This window comes from Dipodomys merriami, unplaced genomic scaffold, assembly GCF_024711535.1.
Source record: "Dipodomys merriami isolate MVZ:Mamm:240054 unplaced genomic scaffold, mDipMer1.0.p SCAF_14, whole genome shotgun sequence".
NCBI lineage: Eukaryota > Metazoa > Chordata > Mammalia > Rodentia > Heteromyidae > Dipodomys > Dipodomys merriami.
In genome coordinates this window covers 33,129,833-33,151,413 of record NW_027202715.1, presented here as the reverse complement: position 1 = coordinate 33,151,413, position 21,581 = coordinate 33,129,833, and the positions used below count along the sequence as shown (strand labels likewise).

General features: G+C 40.6%; 1 protein-coding gene across 1 annotated transcript in view; it reads right to left on the bottom strand.

Annotated features, from left to right (window-relative positions):
* The window catches only part of Lipf (lipase F, gastric type), a 40,001-nt gene extending 21,306 nt beyond the window's left edge, over positions 1–18,695 (bottom strand). Inside the window, exons 1-2 of the mRNA XM_070021139.1 lie at positions 18,472–18,695; positions 17,638–17,715 (exon numbers count right to left, since the gene is read on the bottom strand). The gene's annotated coding sequence lies outside the window, so the exon portion shown is untranslated. The remainder of the gene's footprint in view (positions 1–17,637; positions 17,716–18,471) is intronic.
* Between the last annotated feature and the right edge of the window lie 2,886 nt (positions 18,696–21,581).

Below are 21,581 nucleotides of genomic sequence, written 5' to 3'. Positions count from 1 at the left end.
GTTGAAGCTAGGTTTCTGACCATGGTAATAATTTACCTTTGGATCTACCCTGGGTTTCTCTGGAACACCTATCAAAATCACCACACTGGTTTTGTAGGGTTCCTGTTACCAGATACCACAGACTGGACATTGTAAACAACAATGCTATATTCTTACGGTTCTAGAGGGTAAGTTTTAACAAAGTTGGTTTCTATATAAAGGCCACTCTCCTTGACTTATAAATACCCATTTTCTCCCTCTATCTTTACACTGTTTTCCTTCTTAAATTCCTTCTTGATTTTCCCTCTTAATTTCCTTATTTAATTTATTTAACTTATTTATATTTTTAAAGCCTTAGAATTGAAGTATAATCACATTCTGAGTACCATGTGCAACAACTTCAACAGATGAATTTTAGAGAACATTGTTCTGTCCTTAACAGTTACCATTTACAAAAGGATGATTGACTTCATTTAATGATTATACATAATGTTTTATAAAAAAAAATCCATTGTTAGTACTTGAAATATATGGACTAGAAATTCTATAATTTGGAGGAATTCAGGTCTAGATTCATCAAATATGTCCTGTTGAGAGACACAAAGGATGGTGATACACATTAGAAGGCTAGCTGGTAAAATCCTAAACTTGGCAAATTTGTTGTTTGTAATATGAAGACAAATGATGTTGAATACTGAAATAAGAACTTCACAGCACACATTGAGAAGGACACTTAATACTGCATTTATTGTCAAATAACTTTTATTTGATTATCTGTGTTCTTCAGTACATACTTGAAGCATTCTGTAATGACCAAATTTGCCTAATCCTTTGAAATGAATGAGATAAAATGTTAGTCTTCTAAGATTTTGTGATATATTCATTCTCTGGAAAGTACTAGAGAAACAACATTGATTACCAAAAACAGAAAACACAGAAATATTTTCCATGTTACAAAGAATTTCAACTTTCTGTTTTACATTTACTAAGAAGAATGGTTACTGAAATGTTTGTGTCCTCTGAGAACTTTAGGGAATCCTGACATCTCTTATGTTGAGCAATGCACTATTAAAATAGGGAAGTACAATCAATTCAAATATATTGGCAGGGGCTGAGAAGGTGGCTCAGCGGTAGAGCACTTGCCTCCCATGCATGAGGCCTGGGTTCAATTCCTCAGCACCACGTAATAGTAAAAAAAAAAAAAAAAAAAAAAAAAGGCTGGAAGTGGCACTGTGGCTCAAGTTGTAGCATGCTAGCCTTGAGCTGAAGAGCTCAGGGACAGTACGCAGGCCTAGAGTTCAAGCCCCACGACTGACAAAACAAAAACAAAAAACAAACAAACAAAAACAAATATATTGGCAAAGTTACTCATATTATATAGTTGGAGAAATTTATCTATCTATCTATCTACCTATCTATCTATTTATCTATTTATTAATTTATTTTGGTCAAGGCTTTGCTAAGGGTAAGCTGGTACAATACTACTCAACCACACCTCTAGTCTTCTTGTTGTTGTTTTTACTAGTTATTTTAGGTGAAGGCCTCATTTCTTGCTCAGGGAACACTTAAGTTTCAGTCTAACAACTTTAGGCTTATAGAATCTACTACATGATGTACTGTAGATCTTGATACAGTCTTGTGGGCTTTTTCAGCTTATGCTATTGTGGAACTGTAATCATTCCAACTTCAGCCTCCCACATAACTTCGAATAACTGAAATATGTCACTGGAATATATCCAATTATGGGTTGAAAAGGGTCTCATGGACTTTTTAAGGCTGATCTCCAAACATGATCCTCTCTCAACCTGTCAAATAGAGTTACATATGATTGCCTGTAACTATTCTGAGATGTGGTTAATATTGAAAAGCAGTATGAGTTACTTTCCTTTACTCTTATCCCTATACCTAATCCAACAATGTCCAGCTTGGAATGCTACTTAAACAAATAAATGAAATCTTAAATGTACTTTTAAAAGTTTTATTTAAGGAAATTAACTAGTATTTAAGTAAAGCAAAACTTATCAAATTATGTCTATTATATCTATTGACTACATTTATTACTGTATAATGATCAGGCTTGAGATATTGTGATGAACATTGCTTGCATCAGTGTAAGGTGTTCTGAAATCAGTACTTAATTCTAGGATTACATAATTTAGCTGAAAGATAAAATATTAACTATTTACAAGTATATCCTTATGATTACATACAAATGTGTTTAAAGGAAGAGAATTCTAATTTTGTGGTTTATGTTTATATTTAGATTGTCATATTTATATAAAAAGTTGAGTAACCTCAAGTGAACTCAAATCTTATTTGGTTTTTATATACTTTTCTAATTTGACATTATAGTCCCCTATCCAAATCCTACCTTCTCCTTTTGCTTCCTTCCTTTCATCTATACTCTGGCTCCAGAAGCCAATCAACCCCTGAGGTCAGGGAAAAGAAAAGAAAATGGCACTAATTAATGGATTTCTCTGTGATTTTTCAATACAGGCATATATTATGGTTTTGGTCATGTTTATTCTACCATTTCTTCTCCTTCTTCTATGATCTTCCACTCTCTTATTCTTAAAGCTTCTTCCAATTGCAAGTCATCATTTACAAAATATTCACATTAAAAGAAAATATCCAATAAATATCATCATCTTCCTGGTTTATTTCATTCAACATGACTATCTCCACTTCTATAACTTTCCTGAAAATGATATAATTTTATATTCTCTATGGTAGAATAATAAATTAGTGAAGGCCCTATGGACATCAACATGTATGTTCCTCAAAAAAATGATAGAACTCCTCTAGAATCTAACCATATCACTGTTGGTCATACACACAAAATAAGGCAAGCTATAGAGATATCTATATATCCATATTTATTAATAATAAAACAGCCAAATAATGAAATTAGTCTAGATGCCTATTAATGAATGCATGTAAGACACACACACACATCCACACACAGAGTGAGGGCAAAGCCTGAGAAGATCATCATTCAAGGGCAGTTAGCACAAAGTGGGAAAGACTATATTTCAACTATCAAGTTGGAAATGGAGGCATGTACCTGTGAATCCAGCTACAGGGGAGTACTAAGTATGAGGCTCGTGATACAAGGCTGACCTCAGGAAAAACCCACAAGACAGTATGTGAAAAATAAGGATAAAAAATTACTTCATTTGCCTGAACACAAATGGAACTGGAACTCATCATATCAAGTGAAACAAGCCAGTTCCACAAAGACAACTACATATGTCTTCTGCAAGGCTTGAATGGAGTGTTCTGTAGGTGTCTTGAGTTCATTTGATACACAAGGCAGTTCAGTTCTGCTTTTGGATTATCTGTCCTTATGAACTATAAACTTCTGAAAGTTTGATTAATTTCACCTACTACTATTACAGTAGATTCAATTTCTCCTTCTCTATTTTAGGTCTATTAGTGTTTGCTTTACATATTTACGTACACTGATGTCAGTGCACATGTATTTAAAACTTTTATTTCCTCTTACTGAAAAAACCCTTTTATCATTAACATTGATTTACTTTATTTCTCTTCTCTGCTTTTGATTTAGTCAAATTTATCTGATGTAATTATAGTTACTCTTGATTTCTTTGAAATCTATATGGAATACCTTTTCCCAACCTTTAACTTTCAGTGGATATATATCCATAGAGATGATGTGCATTTATTGCAAGCAATAGTTAGATCTATGTTTAGCAACCATTCTACTGCCATATGTTTTAACTACAGATTTCTTTATTTCACTGAAGGTACTTCATTTATTTTATGGTAAGTCCTCTCTTCATTTATCCCTCTTGAACAGCAATTCTTTATACTTAAAGTCATTTTTAGTACTAATTTGTCCCTTTTATTTTGTCTATTATTTGTGTCATATCCAGTATAAATTTTGGTATTGTAGTTATGTTGAGGCTTACAAAAGTATCTTGTGATTACAACAAGCTATTTTCAAATGGGGCACTGTAACATTGATAGTAATGATAGGAAGTAACACAAAGAAATAGACTCAAAAATACTAAAATATCTGAACTTACATTCTACTCCTCACTTCATTTTGAAAGTTTAATGCTCTTTTTCAAATTTTCAAAATTTCTTTTATTATATTTAAGTAGTTGTACAAAGGTGTTGCCATTTAACAAAGCAGGGACCTGCTGTGACTGGCAATGATGCAGGCAACGACTTTTATTTCCCAGATTTTCTAAAGGGAGTTCTTCCAGGTGGGGTGGAACTTATATGCAACTTATATGCATCTGATAGTACTTGATATAATTTTCTCTTTTATTCTTATTTTCACCTTTTGCCTGAAAACCTGCATGGTTAGCTCCCATGTTTCATAATGATTTAACTGTATTTTTTTTGTCTTTTTTTTTTCTTTTTTGGTACTGGGGATCGAACCCAGGATGTTGCACTTGCTAGGCAAGTGCTTTGCCACTGAGCTACATCCCAGCCCTTCATAATGATTTAATTTGAACCTGATGATAAGCTAGGCAGAAAGCAGTTGTTAGTACCCTATTCTAATATAAGATGGTTTCATGGTATAACTTAGCTGTAACCTTTTTCAATGTATGATTCATCTATAATTCTCTGCTCCGGACATTGAGGTTCCCATAGTGTTTGTATTTAGTGCTTAAGATTTTGCTTAAGCGGGCCACCAATTGCTTACTAATAGTGGCCTTTTCAGATGAGACCTTGTAATTGCACCAGCCCAGTGTTGTAATAATGAAGGCAAGGCAGAGTTCAGAAACAAGACTGGCTACTATGAGGTCATTCACAAGAGGTCTTGCAAGAAGACTTCTTGATCTCATTGAAAATCCCACAAATCTTTTCATAGGCTTTCCCTACATAGAGTAGGTGAATGTTTAAATCTGTTTGCCAACACTGCCCAACAATAACAAGAAAATAATTTGATCATCAGAGTGTTGCCTCCAAATGTTAACAAAAATTGAGATCTTTCCTCCAAAGGGATACATTACAAAGAATGCTTTTGATGAAACATTGAGAATCATCCATAAAAGGGTATAGTGGATGGGTGCTGGTGGCTCACACCTGTAATCCTAGCTACTCAGGAGGCTGAGATCTAAGGATCACGATTCAAAGCCAGCCCAGGAAGGAAAGAACCTGAAAACTCTTATCTCCAATTAACCACCAGAAAACCAGGAGAGGTTCTGTGGCTCATGAGGTAGGGTGCTTGCCTTGAGCTGAAGAGCTGAAGGACAGCACCCAGGCCCAGAGTTCAAGCCCCATGACAGGGGGAAAAAAAAGGTGTAGTGTTCAGTATCTTCAGGTAGAAGCTCTGAATGAAATAATTAATACCGATCAAATCTTGTATAAGTATGCAATGCTTTAAACTGGTAATATTGTCTGTAGTCCTATGGCTAAATTGCTCTAGATATCACTCTTGAAAGGATATTATTTCTTTGAATGGAAAGTTATCTCTCCTATTCATGCTACCTCAATGGAATGACCAAGTTGTAAACAGAGAGTGACCCATCACCCCTACTGCTCTATTTTTGTACATAGAGGGTACCAAATCCACATCAGCTTTCAGTTTTCAAGTAGATTTAAGATAGGTTGCAGTCTCAGGATATACCTGTAGGTGGAGCAGTTGCTGCTCAGGTGAAGTGGTTTTTATAGGTAAATTTGAACACCAAATCTCCCAGAGTGGAAAAAGATGATCCATGAAGCCAGCTTCATCCTGTCAATGTATATTCCAAAGGTCAGAGCTTGTATCTTTCTTGGGGTTTCCTGTTAACTCTACCACAGTGATGGTGGTGCTACTCAATGGTATGAGTTTTAAGTTGAAAACGAAAGGACTCATTCTAGCAACAACAGTAAGTTTTTGTTTCTACCTGCAACCTGGGACAGCATGACAGGGTACTGGAGCCAAAGAAATGAGAGAGACAGAGAGACAGAAAGACAGAATGAGAGAGCAGGGAACGAGGGAGTTAAGTATTCACTGACTTCAAAACCCCAAGTTCCCATAGGCAAGCTTATTTATTAGGTTTAGTACAGGGAAGATCACATGGGTACCTGCAGTAAAAACGCATCTATACTGTCATTACAATCATAGGATAAAACAGAGTTTGGGTGAATAACTGGCTCCTAATCATTTTGGGAGCGAAGACTGTAACCCAGGCACAGTTCACACATGTTTTCTACTTTATCTATAGTCTTTCAAGCTCTTAGCCCTTCCAGCATGTCTGATGAAGCAGCCTTCAAGCTTCTTAACCATTTCCATGTCTCACAGCTCAGCTTCAGAGTTCCCTCCGTGTTCCCACTGTCCATCTTACCTTCAGGGCTCCTGTGAAGTATTTTACAGGAGTCACTAGTAAGGCTTGAGCACTGAATGCATATTGCTGATGAAATATTTACAATTATACCAAGACATAGGTTCACCCTTAGGGTCTTGTTCCCAAGAACTTAAAGTAGTTCACTCTGAAACAATAGCAAGTTACCCAAGACAGTGACAAGGTGAGTGACAAAATTATTTTCCTCTCTAAAGCTATTTCCTGTGACCCATGAACAATCTGTACCAAACCAAATTTCAGTACTGAGTTTAAGGCTTATGCAATATGGGACATGTGGTCTCATTTTCTGTAACTAGAATTGCCAATATATGACCAAGCCATCTGACTTACCTTTGTGATTTTGGCTTTTACTCTCTCCCATCCCTAAGAGTCTGGATTTACAGTTCCAAATTTTTCTACTCTTATTAGTTGCTTCTCTGTTCTTCCATGTTTTTTAGCCATCTTATCACCCTTTTCAAAATTGTAATGATCTTCTCTCTCATTTCAGAATACCATCTTTACTTTGTTACCCTGAGTCTTATTCACAGAGATGAATGGAGGATAGCCCATAAGTTGTCTTTAAGAATTTCATTTCTTATTTTTACATCATTGATTCCCTTTCTTTCCTTTTCAGCACAATTTCCCTAATTGTGCTGGCTATGGTGGACAGTAGTGTTTTGAAGAAATATGATTGGAGTAAGTATCCTAGGCATTTAATATGTAGAGAAACTTTGAAGAATTTATAAGTTCCCTTTGTACATCTATTGACATAATCGTAAAATGTTTACTGATTTTCATATGATAAATCCTTTTTGCCTTCTTAACATTTTATCATGGACAATATTATAATATACTTCTGGAAATGTTCTGCTAATATCATGTTTATTATTTTTGTGTTGGTATCAATTATGGATAATGTTCTTTATTTTTGTGTCCTGATATCCATCAGGAAAATTGTGGCCTTAAGTGAGTTAGGAAGAATTTGTCTTCTAGTTTTTTTCAATAACTTGAGAGAAACTTATGTCAGTTTTGTTTATAAATGTTATTGGGTTTTTTTAAAACAAATTATAGGTGCCCAATTGAAATAATTTTTCTAGGAATTTCTGGTCCCATAACAGTATATAGAAAATGTTTCCAAAATATTTAAACTTCAATGCATACTGAAGAATATTAACATGAGAAGCTTACTCAAAGGAGTTTGTGGTCTATATAACATATTGAAATAGGAGAAATTTTGCACTGAATAATGAATAAACATTTTTGAATTTCAGGTTAATAGACTGACAAAATCGCATTGGCTTCCTTGCCAAAAATGTACCCAACCTTTTTTTAGCCCCTTTTACATTCTTCACAGACTTGTTATTCATACCTGGCTTTTTTCCTCTTTTTTTCTTTAAAAAAATTTTTTTTGTAAAGGTCATATACAAAGGGTTACAGTTACATAAGTCAGGTTATGAATACATTTCCTTGAACAGAGTCACATCCTCATTTTCTCCCAGTTTTTCCCTCCCAACCCCCTTCCCCACCCAAGTTGTATAGTTCATTTCCAACATAGTGTCTAGTGAGATTCACTGCTGAATTGGTTCTCTCTGTGTCCCACCATTTCTGTGCTTCCCTTCCCCTCCCCAGATCAGATAAACTTATATACAAGACAAAGGGTGCAGACATCAAAAATAGTGACAGAAGGGAATAAAATGGGGGGGAGGGGAAGAACTGCAAACAGTACAATTAAAAAACTCTTGTTTCAATTTCTTGGAGTTCATTTAGATAAGCATCATTTTCTGTACATTTTTTTCTTGTATAAATGTTGTACAGAGGGGTTACAGTTACATGAGCAAGGTAATGAGTTCATTTCTTATTGAGCATTGTTGCCTCCTCCTTTGTTTTCCCCCTAGCATCTCTTCCCTCCCACCTCCACAACTACGCCCCCATAAGCATCATTTTATATGATCATATACACATAGCTATTGAGCCCTTGTGATCCTCTCCTAAGAATATCTTCCTTTGTTCTCACTGTGTAAATGTTTAGAGTGCTGTTTAATTAATCATACCCAAGTGTAATTATTTGTCTTTTACTAGCCATTGGATTTACTTGTAGTTATAGGTACATTCTAATTAATACAAATGAAGGAAAACATGCAGTCCATGTTTCTTTGGGACTGGCTTAGTTTGCTTCATATAGTTATTTCCAAGTCATTCCATTTCTGTACGAATGGCTTAATGTCATTCTTTCTGATGGAAGCACAGAATTCCATTGTGTGTGTGTGTGTGTGTGTGTGTGTGTGTGTGTGTGTGTGTGTGTGTATCACATTTTCTTGATCAATTCATTTCCTAAGGGGCATCTGGGTTAATTCCATATCTTAGCTATGGTAAACAATGCTGCAGTGAACATGGTTATTCTGGTGGCTTTAGTGCAACCTGGTTTGTGGTCATTTGGATAAATGCCCAGGAAGTGGGATTGCTGGATCATAGGGAAGCTCTATGTTTTGTCTTTTGAGGAACCTCCTTACTGCTTTCCAGAGTGGTTAAACCAGTTTACATTCCCACCAGCAGTGTGGTAGCATTTCCTTTTGGTTACATCTGTGTTACTAGTTTTCTTGGTAATGGCCATTCTAACTGGTGTTAAAATGTTGTTTTGATTTGCATTTCTTTTATAGCCAAAGATGTTGAACATTTCTAAGTCTTTAGCACACTTATTAATGGTGTTGGTGCTTCTTTGAGAATTTGTTGGGGGGGTACTTTTTTGAACTCTATGTGTATTTTAGATAGGAGGCCTTTGTCTGATGCATAGGTAGTAAAGACCTTCTCCCATTCTGTGGGCTTTCTATTTTTCTTGCAAGCTATTTCCTTTGCCATGCAGAAACTCTGCACTTTGATGCAATCCCATTACCCCAGGCTTTCTTTGATTTGTTGTGATTCTGGATCTTTGCTTAGGAAGTTTTGACTTGTGCCAAGACCCATAGTGTTTCCTCTATACTATCCTGTAATGTTTTCAGAGTATCTGGTCTTATACTGAGGTCTTTGGTCCATTAGAATTGATTCTGTAATTCAACACATCAACAGGAGCAAGGACAAAAACTACATGTTCATCTCAATAGATTGATGACAAGCATTTGACAAAATCCAACATTCCTTTATGATAAAAGCTCAAGAGAAGCTAGAAATCCATGAACATTCCTCAATATAATAAAGGCTATATATGACAAACCTACAGCCAGCATTATAGTCAATAATGAAAAGTTACAACCACCTCCTGGCTGTGGTTAATTTTTGAAAGGGCAAGCATAGAGTAACTCCATTTAGGATCTGACACCTTCTCCCTCTTATCTGTGCAGTTTTCCCAACTGCCTCTGGGTAGACCCTCATTGCCAGGAGGTCTCTTCTTGCTAGGATGATGTTGCATTTGGCATTTTTGCTCATTGCTGGGATGGCATGTCCCAGTTGGCATTGCTCATTGCTTGGATGGCTTGTCCCAGTTGGCATTGCTCGTTGCTGGGATAGCATGTCCCAGTTGACTGATGGCATATCTAACATTGCAGGAGGGGGGGTGACTGACATTAAATGAGAGTTTTTGTCAATAGGTCCTTTTTTTCTTTCCAATTGAAGCAACAAGGAGATCAATAGAAATAGTTCTGAAGCAGGACCTACCTGCAACTTGTTAAGAATTAGAGTTACATGTATCCCTCTATAGGTCTAACTGAAAATGCTTCAGAGGATCAAATCTGTCATAACAAGAGTTTCAAATCAGCAACTGATTAATTGAATATACCACTTTAGAATACTACCTAAAATTAAAGCCATTGTCAACGCTGTATCCAGGGTGTCTTACATATTTGGGAAACACACATTTGTTCACACCCAAATCTAATGAACGTTGTGGTTTGAGATCAAAACTGGCCATTGTTTCTTTTGGCCTGATGAGCCAGTTAAGTCTGGGTTACCTCAGAACTGCACAATGACTCTGCTCAAGGCAATTTACTATTACAAAATCCAGAGCCATGCTGCTTGGGCAAGGAAGCTTACTAGGTTTTTATCCCAACCCTTCCCCCTTGTTAAGGACTTAGGCTCACATTCTACATATAATTAATTACCAAGAGGGATTTTCCCCAATTTTTACCATAGGCAGCACAAACAATAGTTACAAGAGAAGTCAAAAAGTAAATAATTTTTTAAAATATCAAAACTAACTGGAAAAAAAAAAAAAAAACTAACTGCGTGCCAGTGGCTCAAGCCTGTAATCCTAACTACTCAGGAGGCTTAGATCTGAGGATCATGGTTTGAAGACAGCCCAGGCAAGAAAATCTGTGAAACTCTCATCTCCAATTAACCACCAGAAAACCGGAAGTGGCACTGTGGCTCAAGTGTTAGAGTGCTCACCTTGAGCTGAAGAGCTCAGGAACAGTGCCCAGGTCCAAAGTTCAAGCCACATGACCAACAAAAAAATAAAAAATAAAAATTATATATGTATATATATATATATATATATATACCAAAACTAAAGAAATATCAATGTTGAAAACAAAAGCACTGTGATAGACAACTTTTTCTTACACTATGACAGTTTTTATGTATACACACTTTTGTACCAAAAGCTTTAACACACACTTAGATTTAAAAATGAAAGGTGGCCACGTCTTTTTTTTTTTTTTTTTGAATTCCAATGGCAAAAGACTTTTTACCATTGCATGATAGAACACTTGGTCAATGCTAGAAAAACAGGGAACACCAAACAAAATACAAGAGGCAAAACTTTTGCCAGCAACAAACAAAATTTAATAGAATCTCCACACTTAAACATTGATTAACCAGAACAGAAAACCTTTAAAACTATTTTGGTAAAAAGACACATTAACCTTTAAATACTTGCTAGATGGGTGGAGGAGTAAACTTGGTAGAACAGTGGGGGTCACATAAAAACCCACCATGTGGCCTTTGTCTCTTTCTAAGTATGAATTTCCAGGGCCTGTAAAGAGGCTTGGGGGAGGTACCCAAACCAGATTTTTAAGGGGAGGAGGCAGCACTTCTAAATTTGAGAGAGAGACAGAGAGACAGAGATAGAGAGACAGAGAGAGACAGAGACAGAGAGAGAGAGAGAGAGAGAGAGAGAGAGAGAGAGAGAGAGAGAGAGAGAGAGAGAGATTGAACTGCTCCTACTACATTTTCAAAACAAAAAGTTGGCTCATGGCTTATGCCCACCCCATCCTGTGTCAGCCACACAGGCCTGGCAGGGTCAGAGGTGAAGCTTAACAGTGTTAGGCTTTTAAAAAGAGGTGGCCAAGTAAGAAGCACACCACTCATGTGGTATTCAGGTAAGGGGTAGGTTTATTCATCTTTCCGGCTGGCACCAGGCCATGTTGGCCCTCCATGCGGCTGGGAAAAGACCTAGGAAAGAGCTGGGAAAGAGAGTTGGGAAAGAGAGCTGGGAAAGAACTGGGAAAGAGGGCATCAGGGCCTGGACTAGGCCTTACCTAGCGTATGGGCAGAAAAGGGTATGGCCACATCAAATTCAGATGTGACCTCAAGGGATGAAGATGTGACCTCTTCCAGGTGTGCCAGTTGCCTAGGTAATGCAGGTACTGGGTGGAAACTTTGCTGTGAGGAGGGTAGAGTCTGCTCACCATCCAGGAGCGGACCTTACAAACAGGAGTTTGCTTAGCGAGAGAGACAGAGAGAAAGGAGGAACAAAGAGAAAGCCTGAATGTATGTAACTTCTGATCATCTACCATTGCATTGGCAAAAATTGCCCGGCTCTCAGAGTATTGTACGGTGGTCAGACTTTATTGCAATTTAAAAAATGAGCCATTTTGGCTTTATGTATGTAAAGGCAGTCTGGTAAGGATGTGAAGGAGGAGAAGCCCATGAGGCCATAGAGGAAGGAGTCCATGAGGACTGTAGAAGGGAAGAGTCCATGAGGCCGTACCACATTACAATAGAAAATGAGACTCTTGGGTTTAATAATGTCTGAGAGACCCAGTTTATGGGGATTAGCCAAGACAGCCCAAAGGGGTGTCTCAAAGCAGTTTAGATTGAGAGGTACCAATTTTAGGCAGAGGGTGGCAATTGAGAACCCCATAGAGGAATTTTCTATTGCTCTGGACATCCCCAGGAGCACAGAAGAATTCCTAGTAGAGTAGGACAATGCCTCAAAGGGTTGTCACCCAGTGAGACAAGTCAACAGAAGCATTCCCAGGCCAGGCACTTGGTCAAACAAATGGAGAGTAGGCAGGGAGGCTCATAGAAACAGGAGGTCCATGCTCACCCTTGCAGATCCAATCGTGAGGCATGCAGAAGTCTGAAATGGCTGGCAGAGAAGAGTAAAGGTCAAGGTCACTTGCTCTGATGAGGTCTGGGGAGAAGGGCCAGGGGGCCAATCAACCCCTATAAGGGATTGTCCAAACCCAGACCTCTCCTCCAAGGTTTGGCACCAGGATGTAAAAAATGAGAGGGGAGGGAGAGCAACCAATAGGAGCTCAAGGCTTATTGGGGGTCAGACCTGCCAGACTGCTCCAAGCACAATGTAGGTAGCTGCCATGGACAGGTGTAGGCTGAATTTAAACAAAAGTTTTAGGGGGCAGTCACATGGGTCACACAGGCAGTCACATGGGTTGTATTACGTGGACTATGGAAACTTGGGGATAGGGTCAGTTCAGAGAAGATGTGTTATGAAGGTATTATGTGGACTACAGGAACTGGGGGGAGAATCACATTCTGAGAAGGAGTATAACTAGACTGTTACAACTGGGGTGGGACTTTGTACTTCACACCGGGAAAACAATCCAGCATCGGGGAAAGAGAAACTTTACAGATATTTGTAAACAGGTAGGATGTTAGCCCAGAAGCCTCTCCCCTCATGGCTTAACATGCTCTTTCCCTAGGCAACACTAGGCCCATGTAGTAAAGGCAGCAGATGATTAGCCCCTACCGCCCACCTTTCCCTGATAGAGCACCCTATTGGGATAACTATGACTATATAAGTCAGAGAGATTCACCCAAATCCCAGAGGTTATAAAAGGTCACCTGAGACAATAGCTGGCACTTCTCATCTCCTCTCACCTGGTGAGATGGGGTCTTGCTGGTCCTTGGTTCTTCCTACCTGGATATCTGCATGGTTTTCTGGCTGAGTCTATTTTTCTCAAACAGTGGTGCATGGCCGGAACTAGGTTTGTCTCTCTGTGAATTTGCTCATCCGAGCTTCCTGGAAGCCTGGTTCTCACTCACCTCAGTGCTAGTGGCTCTCTCACCCTGAGAGTTGCGACCCCAGGGGTCTGGACTCCTGCCAGACCAACATAGCCTCCTTCCTGCCACCCAGCACTCGCTCTCCCACATCCAATTCACCAGCCTTCATTCAAGTAAGTGGACTTGGGATTCCTATGGTGATGCTCTTTTCTTTTATTCATACTCACAGTGCTAACTTTTCTTTAACCCACACTCCAAATTCCTAGTAACAGGCTACTACGAGTCTCCAGCTGAAGCTTTAGGGTCTGAGTCATGGGCCTAGAACCCAGACCTGAGGCTCTGAGACACAGGGGTCAGGTGAGGATCTACCACTGTCTCCTGCCACACTCTCCCTAAGACAGAAACGTTCTTGGGATGCCTTGATTGTTTTGGCCTTAGAGCATGTCACCAATGGGTAATTCTCAGTCTAAGATCCCATCTGAGTCCCTGCCTGGGGCGCATACTGGCCAATATGCTTTCTCTCCACCTAGCTCCTGGCCTTAAACACCTGCATTCATTGATCTGGACAACTGAGCATGGCCTGATTATGACCTAGGGAGCTCATCCAAAGGCTGCTTTAATGGCACCTTTAATCCCATCATTATTTGGGATTTATACTATTGTGAGTGCTTGAAAATGGAGCACATCCGGGCCTTCACCTTTCTTCACTCTCTCTAACTACCTCCAAACTAAAAATCATTTAAGTTCTCCCTCTCAAGGCCAAACTGTCTTCAGTCCCTCTCCTTCCTGCCTTTCCCGCTGTTCCTATTGCCACTGCTGCCATTGCCTCTGATTTCTCAACCCCTCCCCTTCCAACTTAGGGATCCCATCTGATACCAAGCAGCTCCCCTCTCCCTCCCACTCCAGCTCTCACTCCCTCCCATCTTCTCAATGGTTTCTCTTTCCCATCAAGCTCTCAAGACCAAACCCTCCTCTCTCTCAAGGTTAACTCATGCTCATGGCACCTCTCTTCATTCTGGGCTTTGGCTGCCCCTCCCCTTCCTAAGCTCTCCTTTCCTCACTCTCCTCCAGCACCCCCTTCCCCACTTGTCCTACACTGCCCACTAAATCCTCTGCTATAAATCTCCCAACCATCTCCTCTAACTTTTCTTGTCTGGTATCAGCTCCATCTCCTTCTGTCTGTCTCTGTCTCTCTCCAGACTGGAGATCATTTCCTACTAAATTACCTCCACTCCTGCTGACAGCCATTTGACTTACAGGTAGAGTCTCACCCCGACCTCTAGATTCCCTCTCAAGGACTAGCCATCCTGGATCAGTGGTTCCTCTTGTACATTCTTCTCCTCTGTAGCTGGTTTGGAGCCTCTAAACTAAAACTGTTGGTCTACTACAAACTTCTCTGCTAACCTCTGTCCCTGCCTCCCTGCCTGCCTCTCTGTGTGGGCATACACTTACATTTCCCAACCCCCTTCTCTGCTAACACCTTCTTCCCTTCTAGACCCTAAATAAATGGGCCTCTGCCTTGTTGCTCATTAATCCATCACTGACAGTGGCTGGCTGGCTAACACACTGGACCAGCTTCTCTCTTTTACTGCTTTTCCTTTTACTGCTCTCTTTTTCCCACCCCCAAACGTCTTTGGGACTCATACCATAATTCATTTATTTTCTCTTTCCTGAGTACACCTGCTTTGTTATCTAAATTCTTAAATTCTACCTTAAGCCAAACTCCTCTAGGAGGCTACAAAATAAAAATCCCTCCCTCTCACTTCTTCCCTATCCGGATACCACTATCCAATCATCTCCTATCATTAAAATCCTGCTCAACAAGCCCTTCCCCCAATTCTCTTTACTGGCCTTGGAGACTGATAACTAGGAAGAGACAAAAGATACCTGGTGGGTTTTATATACCCTCCCCCACTCTTCCACCAAGCTAACTCTTCTTCATTCTTCTAGGTGTTAAATGATTCAATTCATAATCTGATATGCCTTGCTAACAGAATTACTGCCCATCTATTTTGTTAGCAAAGCTGTCTAAACCTAGTCTATTGTCAAATTTTGAATACTTAGTAACTATGTAGTAGGAAGACCCCTACTCAGGCAGGCAAGCCCACCTAGTTGTCCGGAGTGACAGAGCCCACCACAACAAAGTTGATATTAAAGAAGCAACTTTATTGAGAAGGTTCCTACACTGACTGGCCAGGGCCGCAGCACAGGCTCCAGAGGCTGATACTGAGACCCCGAGCGGCCCCCGTGCTTAGGTTTTTAAAGGCAAAAATCACAAGGTGAAGCCTGGTCACGTAGGTGACCAATGAGATTTTCACACACCCAAAAGATTGCAGTCATACCAGACCACACGCAGGTGGCCAGTGAGGTTCCACTTTGTCACATAATGGCTGTTTAAACCAGCCTGTCACTTTTGGTTTAAATGACTCTTGATGAATTCAAGGGTAAAGTGGAGCTTAAGGTAAACATACACAAAGGAGTTTAGTGGAGTTTAACATAAGCATGTGAAAAAGGTGGAGTTAATAGTAAACTCTGGATGTCCCCAGCATGCCAGCCAGCATGCCAACATGAGCCAGATTACTGGCTACCTGTTTAATTGGTCACTCTTTAACAGAACAATGAAGGTGGGTTAAGTTAAGGGGAGGGGGACCCAGAGGCATTCTTTTCATTCCAAGAACTGGGCTGGTTGGAGCCAAGGTTTTTTTTTTTTTTTCTAAAATCCCTAAAACAAAAACAAAACCTGTAAAGAAGCTGTCCCAGCTCAGCTCGAGTCTCCTCTCAGGGCCTAGTTCATTCCCCCCTTTGACTTGTTCCTGAGTCAAATCATTGACTCAATTTTTCCATTGGGATGGAATCATATTGAGTTCTCATTACCATTAATTTTATGGCCCCAATCCTCTCTTGTATGAATGACATAAATGCATTAATTACACGAGGGCCAATTTATAGCATCAGGAAGGTAAGAATCAAGAATCAAGAAGCAATAGCTGAAATCAGGGTCATCATCCATGGAGACCTACAGTTAATGTCAGAAGCAAGAGAACTACACCAGCCAGGGCAGTTATTAGGGTTGTCGTCCATGGGAACCATGAGAAGAGAGGCTGATAACATGACTCAGTCCCTCAGACTCTTCTAAGTGAGGCCAAGCTTTCCCTAATACAAAGGCTACCTTGCTTCATGAGAAGAAGTCCAGTCCCTGGCGATTTCAGAGAACTCCCTCTGTCAATGAGTCTACCTGGTGGCTCTAACTGAACCAGCATCTAGATTGCAGTAGGCATATAGATAAGACAAAGAATATTCCACATCAGTACACCAATCCTGACTTTATGTATAGCACAGCTAACTTAATTTTATACCAGCTCTACACATAAGCTCCAATTTCAAGACATACTCATACCAGATTTTCTATTTTTCAAGTTAAAAAATCCTTTTAAAAAAGTCATTTAAGACACTATGAAGATTCTTTAAAAATTTTGTTAATGTCAAAACCTCATAACCTTTTGAATTTTAAATTTAAACTCACCCAATTGTTACAGCATGCTGACAATTCTTATCTTTGAACACATTCACAGACACACACAAAACACTCACACAGATCTTAAAGCGCGCAAAAATCAAAATCAGTCATATGTACACCTTCTAAAGTTGTTAAACAAAAATTTAAGACAGTATTTCTTTTAAACTAGGTACCTTTGTTGGGCTTCATTTTCCCAGAGCTTGCTTGTCTAGCAAGGCAATTCACCAATTAGTCTTTTGAATCCCTTGTGTTGAAGGAGGGTTGAGGGAGGGGGTCACCTAAAACTAAACTGGCCAGATTTTTTTATCCAATTTTAGACAAGAGCACTTTACAAATTGTTACATTGTCAGGACTAGCTGAGAAAGTCCAAACCAGGCACACAGCCTTCTACATCCTCCCTGCCGGCAGCCTCCACAAGGAGAAAATGCAGCCTGAAGCTTGAAGGGAACCAAACTAGCCCAGTAACCTTCCATGCCTCACAGGGAGGGAGGCACAGAAGGTCTGTGACCGAGCCCAGCTGGAACTTTTATTCCCCCAGAGATGTTCAAATAAATAAATAACAAAAACACAGAGAAACACAAAAACCAAGGATCCACATTTAAAACTGGTGCCAATTCTAAAACAGAACTACACAAGAACTAATGGGACCCAGTTTATTCCTACCGGAACTCTGTGCTGCTCCCACTCAGCAAGCTGAATCCAGAGTCTGCTTAATGAGCCTGCCATGCTCACCCAAAACCTCTGGAAACAGAACAGAAAACACACCGAAGTAAACAAGACAGACAAGGCCACAAAGACAAAATCAGGTCTCAGTGAATGGGGCTACATCTCACCACCATTCACTTACCAGGGGACTCAACCCCCCCTACTCACCTCTGGAGGATTTTTCTTTTAGATTCCTGCAAACATTGATCCAGGGGCCTTCCAAGACAGAGGAGAATTCCCAGTCATCTTGGGGCAAGGGACAAAAGTCCCTAGCGGCCATCCCCTCAGACTGACAGGTTCTCCCCCATGCTCAGACCCCCTGAGCCAAGGCCTGAGGCTTAGATCTAATTGGGGCCACTAGCAGGTGGTCATTGGCAATTTCATAATTGACAAACAAGCAAGTTAAAAAAGCAGAACCAGCAGTTTTTGTTTTTGTTTTTAAACAAACTAGGACAAGGTCTAGGGGTGTTCCAGGAGTGGACTCACTTTGCCCCATATTTTTCCTGTAAAGTAAATCCAATTACAAACAAGGCAAGCAAAAGCACAATGAGACACAGACAAACACGATTATACACAGAACGAGGAGGGATCCCAAAACCAAAAGTTACTTTTTTCTCAACCTATTTTCTCCACAAGCAAGCCCCTGCCCAACTAGGACTGCTAGGACTGGTGGAATTGAGGGGTCCAGGCATCCCTGGACCTCCTCGGTTATAGGGCACTCTGCTGCGTCCAGCCTCACCCTACTTTTGGCCTCACTCTGGCACCTTCTCTACCTAGGTCGACCGTGCTTACCTCGAGGCTTTTCTCGGAACTTCTCTCCAATAGCCGAGTGCCTCCCGGCTGTCCTCCCGGCTGGGGATCCCAGTCCCCCTCAGGTTGGAGCAGCTAAGAGCTCTATCCCGGATGAGCCCCCACTAAATGTAGTAGGAAGACCCCTACTCAGGCAGGCAAGCTCACCTAGTCGTCTGGACTGACAGAGCCCACCGCAACAAAGTTGATATTAAAGAAGCAACTTTATTGAGAAGGTTCCTACACTGACTGGCCAGGGCCGCAGCACAGGCTCCAGAGGCTGATACTGAGACCCCGAGCGGCCCCCGTGCTTAGGTTTTTAAAGGCAAAAATCACAAGGTGAAGCCTGGTCACGTAGGTGACCAATGAGATTTTCACACACCCAAAAGATTGCACAGTCATACCAGACCACACGCAGGTGGCCAGTGAGGTTACACTTTGTCACATAATGGCTGTTTAAACCAGCCTGTCACTTTTGGTTTAAATGACTCTTGATGAATTCAAGGGTAAAGTGGAGCTTAAGGTAAACATACACAAAGGAGTTTAGTGGAGTTTAACATAAGTATGTGAAAAAGGTGGAGTTTATAGTAAACTCAGGATGTCGCCAGCATGCCAGCCAGCATGCCAACATGAGCCAGATTACTGGCTACCTGTTTAATTGGTCACTCTTTAACAGAACAATGAAGGTGGGTTAAGTTAAGGGGAGGGGGACCCAGAGGCATTCTTTTCATTCCAAGAACTGGGCTGGCTGGAGCCAAGGTTTTTGTTTTTGTTTTCTAAAATCCCTAAAACAAAAACAAAACCTGTAAAGAAGCTGTCCCAGCTGAGTCTCCTCTCAGGGCCTAGTTCAACTACTTACAGCCATCCTGGTACCTCTTGCTGGGAGGAAATTCTCCACCCAGTGCTCTGATCCTGCATTAATTAACTTCCTCAATGGCTCAAATCACCAGCCTCTAAATATACTTTATTTAGGCCTGGAACAGCTCAGGCATCAAGAAGACATGCCATATACCTTGGTGTTTGCATCCTGTGGCTTGTCTCCTGGCTCACTCTTCTCTGGTCACCATGGCATCTCACTTCAGCTCTGCACTTGAATTGGTTTGTTGCAATTGTTTTTGTTCTTTCTATCCTCTCTGGTCTATTTTCTAACTGTATTAAGTGTATCAACGGGCTCCAACATTCCATCCTTCAAAATGTGACTTCTCCTTTTCCCCACCTTATTATAAAAGTCCTGCCAAAATCTCAAAGCCATGGAGGACATCTGGGTTCCTTAAAGGGTGGCCTCAGTGGGCCAGCTGCCCACTGAGATGGAAATCTCAGTGTAGATGGATGTAGAGATGGAAATCTCTACAGGGGAGGTGCACCTCTGACAAATTCCAGGGCCCTGTGGTCTTTCCACCAGTCTGACAGCCAGCTCACTGATGCCAGACATGCCATCCAAACATCTTTTGGAGTCTCTGTCCTGTTTTATATTTGTATGTTTTTCCAAAAACCTGGGGATCAATCCTTCTGTTTGGACTCGTGTCTCTAGGGGGAAAATCAGAGTCTACTATGTGCTATATGTCCTTATGCAAGATGGAAGTTGGGAGTATTAAGGTAGTTGAGAGCCTGGTTCAAACAAATAACCAAATGCCTTGCTGATACAATCAAGCCCTGCAAAAACGAGCTCCAGCTAAAGTGCTTTGTTAAATAAGGCTTTGTCTTGAATCTTGATCACTGGTAAAAAAAATCTCTTGCCACTAAAAATTATTCACAAGTGTGTGCACATGTTCAAGATAAAAACTGTCAGCATGATGTAAGAAGAGAGGGAGTCCAACCAGCTGTGATAAAGAAATGTAAACCAAGAGGAAAGTTAGTAAAAAAAGGCCTTGAAAAGGGAAACTGGGGAAACACTTTTGGATAAGAAAGTATTTGGAAAGTAAGAATTGTCTTAAATGTTTGTTCCAAAGTAGAAAAGGTAGTACTTAAGACAAACTCCAGAAGGTTCTAGTAGGTGGCAGATTGTATGAGTATGTCATAAAGTCTTATAAGATAAAGCTTATTAAAATTGGTATGTAATTAAGTTAGCTGTGACTTAAATACTGAAGTAAAACCAACATGTCATTCTTTATGTCCATCTAAAGTCAAGTGTCTTTAACCAGTCTGCTTATAAATCCATAAGCAACTGAGCAGGAGATTGGAGAGATGCAGTCTAGCCCACATCCTGCCCATCTCCACCATGGTAGACTGGACGCCTGCCTGACTCCATTACACACAGCTGATTCTTGGTGAAAGACTGCTTTAGATTTACACAAACTAAGACTCTTGTGGGACACTCTCTGTAAACCTTACCCAGCCTGCCCTGAAAATGCTGGCTATGTTGTTATGCTATTGAAACAGGTGTAGGCCAGGGGAGCCTCTTATGAACTTTGGTTATCAGGTTTTCCAGACAGCCAAGCTATACTATATCTGTGCTAAAACTCTCATCCCCATCTACTGAGTTTTGTCATTGCAGAGTTCTGGCAAGTATTTGTTGGTCAATTCTGGACAGAGCACAGGTAAGCTCTACTTGTTCCCATTGATCTCCTTGTTGCTTGAATTGGAAATAATAAAGGATTTTTGTGGCAAAGATTGCAGTTCAAAGCCAGCCAGGGCAGAACAATCCCTCTGAGACCCCATCTCCCCAACTAAGATCCCCAGCAAAGATCCAGGCTGAAAGCATAGCTCAAGAATTAACCATCCAGGGCTGGGAAGGTGGCTCAGTGGTAGAGCGCTTGCCTTGCATGCCTGAGGCCCTGGGTTCGATTCCTTAGCACCACATAAGCAAAAAGAAAAAAGCCGGAAGTGGCACTGTGGCTCAAGAGGTAGAGCGCTAGCCTTGTGCTGAAGAGCTGAGGGACAGTGCCCAGGCCCAGAGTTCAGGCCCCACGACTGGACCCCCCCCCAAAAAAAGAATTAACCATCCAACTGGGCGCCAGTGGCTCACACCTGTAATCCTAGCTACTCAGGAGGCTGAGATCTGAGGATATTGGTTCAAAGCCAGCCTGGGCAGAAAAGTCCGTGAAACTCTTATCTCCAGTAAAACCACCAGAAAACCAGAAGTGGTGCTGTAGCACTGTAGCTCAAGTGGTAGA